Consider the following 6,000-nt stretch of genomic DNA (forward strand, 5'->3'; position numbering starts at 1 on the left):
GGATGGTTTTCTGGCTCTCTCTTCTTGTGCCCAGAGCCGCAGCTGTGTCCAGCAGCCAAGAAGGGAGTCATAGCAAGGAAAGTCCTGAGCAATCCCCAGAAGCCCCAAAATGGAGTGAGATCAAGGCAGACAGAATCTGTAGAGGTTTTTCTCCCAAAGGCTAATAAATCTTCAGTGGGACGTTTTCAAAGGCTTTTCACTTCGCCAAATTTGGATGCAAAAGGCACATCCCTGTTCCCAGGGTGACACCAAATTTCCAGTCCCCTTTCCAGAGGATGGAGGCGTGAGAGAGTCTCCAAAAAAATAATTGTTAGAATTTAACATCGACTAAGCACTTTTCTCTAATCTTGTGTTGGAAAACCACCAGGCCTTCTCCTCTCCCACCCTCCTTGTAATTTCCTAGAAAATCCTGCTGGAGGCAGACACCTGGCAAAGGAAAATTTCAGCCCCAATAGTTTTAGTGTGGTGAGTATAACTAGGAACAGGGACTCCTGATGGCACAGGTTAGGGTATCTCTATTGACTGCTAACAGCCTTCTAGCATCCCAGCACCGTGCTGTGCCACATCTCCCACCATCCTGAACTCAGGACCTCGTGCTAGAAAATTCACTACTTGTTGCTTTGAGGAGAACAAACGGGAGATGTAAAACTACTTTGTGATGTTCGGGGAGTATCAGGCATTAGCGCAAATGGAAGGACCATGGCAAACACTCCCCACTTGTGCTTCAAGGTAACCCCACCAGCACACGCCTCCTTCTTGCAAATGCCATACGATGTTTTTCACTCTCTGCTGGAAGAAAAAGCTGCCCTAAGAAAAGCAGAATGAGGGCTGATGTTTTGAAAGGTGTCCAAGAGTAACAAAACTCAACTCTCCAGGGCTGAGTTTCGCCTCTTGTGTTTCTCAACCAGGGTGGCTGAATGTGTTACAGACCTATCAGAAATTTTGCTACAAATGCACAAATATTAATCTACAGCCATTTCCTTTGCTTTCTTAAACATGAATGAGGATTTTTGTCTCTTTCTCCCTCCATAAATTGTTCATGGTCAGAGGGGGCATGTTCCGTGTCAAAGTCTTGACCGCCAGGATCAAACAAAAAACCCTTGTGAACTCAAAAGTGGAGACAAATAAATGACTATTACTTTTTTTTTTCCTTTTGCCTGGAGTTAAACCTTTTCTCTGTCAACAATATTGACTTTGTTCACTTGGAAGGAAACAGAGAGAGAGAGGGGGAGATTTCTCTAGATGCTGCACAGAAAAAAACATTTTGGAAGGAGGAATGAAAAAAGACAGAGGTTACAGGAAATGGTAGACATTTTTTGTTGAATTAAACCATTAGGAGTGACCCAAAAACCAACGGGAAAGAAAGGAAACAACTGGATACATTTAGGTCACAAGAACCAGCCAAACGGGGAGCTGAAACCAATTATCATAAATGAATGTTTCTCTTTTATTCATGACCACCGTGTATGCTCCCATGATGCTCTTTGTCTTATTATAAAAACAGATGAAACTATTTCGTTTTGTTCTTATACTTATTAGCTAATGCAACTTTTGGGCAATTTATCAAACACTAACACATGTTGTGATTAATAAGCTCAGAGAATTAATCACGGCTAAAGCCCCTTAAAAAACAGAGGATGTCGGGTCCTTCTTAAATATATGTTTGTGCAGGATTATGTAATTTAAGCGGTGACATCTAGTTATGATGCATATTCATGCATTTTACACGCCGAAAGATCCTTGAAACCATATGTTCAGGCAAGCTATAATTACAGTACCTTCCATTTCTGTGGGACTTTGCCCTGTAGCGTGGGCAGAGCAAGCCCTGCTCACCGTAGACGTGGGTGCTGGGGAGTGGGAGGTGGTGCACAGAGCCTGCTCCCCCACCGGCATTCGGGCAGGGGAGCAGCATTTGGGGTTTGGACTATCGCTGCTGGGCTTCAAAGGGGAGATGTCACAGTTGCTGTGGACCGGGGGAAAAAAACCCAGCTGCTCCTTTTCAGACTCTTTCGCAGGGGTCTTGCTGCCCCCTTGAATCCAGGTACCATCAGGGGGAAGGAAAATGCCATTAAACCTGGCCATAGCAGCTCTCGGCATCTTTCTCTCTCCCGCTAACCCGGCACAGCCTCTAATGAGCCATAACTGGCTCTTAAGTGCCCCTAACCACTTCACTGAGGTTAGAATAAATTTCTAAATGGGGAAGAGGAAAAGCAGAGGCAGCCAGCACGTCCCACAGCCTCACTGAGGCGCAGAGGAGCTGGCTCCGTGCAGTGGGAGGCAGCTCCGGGGCTGGGGGAGCCTCTGCGGGGGCGGCGGGCTGACGAGCTGGAGCTTTGCTTTAGGGTGGTCTGCTCAATAGGGAGACGACCACAGTTTGACATAGAGAGGGCCGGGGGGAATATTTTCCACTGGAGCAGTTTAGTGTTGTGGAAGTAGATGTCGCGGGAGTTTGGGTGCCCTTTGCCGTGGGAGTTCTGTGTGTTTGCGGCGGGGAGGGGTGGGGGGAAGCGGTCACTTTGGCACTGGCATGGGCTGCATTGCGTATAAATATCTCCCAAGAGAAGCTGAACAGAAACATTGAAAAGGCTTGCTCTGGCCTGGCTGAGGCACACCGTTAAGGGTGGCGTGAAATATTTGAGAACACTTGTGCTTTGTTAAAAATATATACGTATATATATTTTTGACTTTGCACCCCAGCTCCAGGCAAGACCAAAGCTTAACTTCCTCGAACGTCACATGGGATGGGAAGTCCATTGTTTGATTGCTATAAAAATGAAGAAATGCATCCCTAATTCTAAGCTCCAAAGTACAGTCATGCAGTTCACTGAGGCTCCCCGTTAGCAGTCTGTTCTGCTCAGCGAGCTACTTGCTGTGTCAACATCCAGTTGACTTCAGCAGGAACAAAGTATGTGTTTAAGTGCTTTTATTGACTAGGGAGGGACTTAAGCATGTGTTTAAATGCTTTCTAGAACTAAGGCATAAATGCTTGATTCTCAAAGCCCAGTAGAATAATGGGGCTGGTCTTCAGTCGAGCATAAACTCTAGGAGCAGCCGAGTGAAATTCTATAGTATGTGTCAGACTAGATTTTCATAATGATCCTAAAACCTCTGCATCTCTCCATAGACTTCAATGAGATTTAGATCTCGCCCTTTAAAAAAAAATAATAAAAGGGAAAAGAAAAGCAAAGCTATTATCCTCTCTGGTCAAGGCATCTGAATAAACCGTTGCTTGCTCATGAATAGCTGGGGAATGGAATTCATGAAAGTTTATGCAGCTAATTTGTCAACCGTTCAACAAAATATGCAAAAGGATGCTGCCAGGACTGCGTGTGTGGAAATACTCTGGCATTTAAAAAGAAAAAAACATCCCTAGACAACACCTGCTGGCATTTTCCACAAGGACAAGATATTTTGCTATGCCTCTCACATGTCAGCAAATTAAAATTTTTTTTCCTCCCAACCTAATCCCAGTGAGGTGTATTTTTTTTTTTTTCTGAAATAGGCACATGCCACCAAAATGTTTTTGGTGTGTGTTAACAACACGTTGGCCCTACAGGCTACATTTCTTCTGGGGAAGATAGATGACCTTCTTTTACTTCAAGTTTCCAACTGAGATCGCCAGAAAAAGAAAATTAAAAAGCAGGCTTTTCGTTTTCGTCTTTCGGCAACCCTGATGTGGTTGCCGAGGCATTGCTTAGAAACACAAACATTACAGCACATATGGAAGTCTACTGTCGAGTGGAACCGAGTCCTAAAGCAACATGTTAAGTCGGAAAAATTTATGTTCATGCTAAAGCGGCAGTGTAGTAATCAGTTTCAATGGAAGTAAGAGGAATGCATCAGAGATGGAAATGGCTCACTCCCTTGGATGCAAGTGCAGGGTTTCAGACCTATGGTCTGGGATGACTGCATGAAGAGGAAGTTGCTTTTATCACTAAGAGCAAATCAGGCTTGCGGTGACTGTACTTCTCTGTGTGCACTTGCAGCTGTTTGCATAGAAGCAGCTTTATTTCCTGTGCCCATTTATGCACACTCAAAATACCCATTTCTGCCCTTTGGTTGGATGTAAGTGAGGTAGTTCCAGGCTTGCCAAGGGCAGTGGAGGTGCAAGTCCAAATTCTTGCTTTGCCAAGACAAGCCATTTGACTCTCTTCAGGGGACTTATCAGGGTTGCCTATTTAGGTTCCCTCTGTAATCAGGAAAAGAGAGATAAGTATGTCCAGGCAGTGATTCATCTTGAATGTTTTAGGATGGTCTGAATCATCTCATGAACATGCCTTCTTCAGTTGATTCAGAAGAGAGCCTGGAAAACTCACTTAGACAAGATATGTTACCTTAAAGCAAATAGATCCACATTATATGGTTCTTCCCTTTGCACTCCAGTTCACAAAAAGCTCTTGGCATCTTGATCACACAGCTGGTTCAATACCCTAAATATCTTCAAAAAGCCTGAAATACCCCTAGTTCCTTGTAATTACGTGCCTCAGTCTCGTTCGGGAACTTGAACCTCCTTATCTGATGAGAACAACGTAAGGCTCAATAATGAAGACGGATTTTTTCAGATATTAGGAAAATTCATGGTTTAAAAATATTTCAGAGACGGAGCTTCTAACACCATCAGGAAAAAAAAAGGACAGAATTTTTATTGCTGCTTGGGTTCACGTGCCTGCAGTCTCAGCATTTGCTAGTCAATGGACTTAAGTACTTTTGCAGATATAATTGCCTTGAATATTACTGTTTGCCTTTCTCCACTGCCAGGGAGGCTGCCCGTTTAAAGACTCCCATGTTTTGGAGTCTTGGGGGACACTTTGTGGGTTGTGGGCCCAGGATCAAGCATGGTGCTCAAATGCAGGTTTGAGGGTGGAAGGTGTTGGGGAAAAGCACCTGTCCTGCCCCTCACCTGGTCCCATCCCCGAAGCACCCATCACTACCACTGCAATACCGAGGGCAGGATAAAATGTACGGCTCCAGCTGCTCCTCATCCCTACGGCATCATGTCCCTGGCCTCAGCGGAGCCAAAATCATGCGGTACCTGGGTTAGACATGCCGGGTAGCCCAAGCCTGGGCTAAGCCCAAGACCGGGCAGTGGTGGGGAGCTGCTGGGGCAGAGGCAGCAGGTGTCTGGTGGGAGAGAAAGAGGTTTTGAGGACCTAGCACGCAAATCCTTTGAATCCCGGTTTTATCAGCTTGCCTGCTCAGGGAATAGCTTGCTTTTTAAGTTGCTTATTGTTTCAGGCCTACAGCTAATCCTCTAAGAAAGTAATTTCTGCTGCTCATGGCTAATGCCCCATCCTGCATTGAGAGTTATATCGGAGCAGAGTTGCTGCTTAGTCAGTGGCTGGTTTTCAGCCAAAGAAACATCATGGGTTCTGGATTATTGTGAATTTTTTTTTTTTCTTTTTTTAAACCTAGATGAATATTTAGATGTAATTTTCGATGTTCAATTCCTTGATTTTGCGCAATTAAAAAAGCCACCTATTTATTTGAAAAATATTTTTGGAAGCCTGAAGATAACCACGTCGCTCCCATGGTTAAAATGTTTTATATAAAACTTGTTATTACCGTAGATCAATGGGATATGTACAGAATATGTTACAATGGGGCCTGTGTTAAGGATTTGTCAAGATTTCCATTATAAACCACTATTTTCGAGGGTTTATAACTCAGTCATAAAAATTCATTCCAAGCTAAAACTTGGCAAACAAAATGTCAACCCAGGAGAGATTTTCTTTTACCAGATTTGCTTTAATGCTTTAAACTGATTTGTCTATTTTAAAATTATACGAGTGCCCTGTTTTATAGACTTTCTGTGTATACAGGGTGCGCGTGTGCATGTGTGCTAATATAACACGCATACCAGGGAAGAAACAACGTTAAAAGCACGTTAGCGCAGCAAAGCAGAGCTCCAAAAACCTCACAAGGTTAAAAATGGGGTTGGATCTGCAATTTGTGGAGTCTTAAACATTGGGGTGCCAACTTCTGGCTAAGTCTTCAACTGGT

The sequence above is a fragment of the Harpia harpyja genome, chromosome 11 (genome assembly GCF_026419915.1).
Source record: "Harpia harpyja isolate bHarHar1 chromosome 11, bHarHar1 primary haplotype, whole genome shotgun sequence".
Taxonomy (NCBI): Eukaryota; Metazoa; Chordata; class Aves; order Accipitriformes; family Accipitridae; genus Harpia; species Harpia harpyja.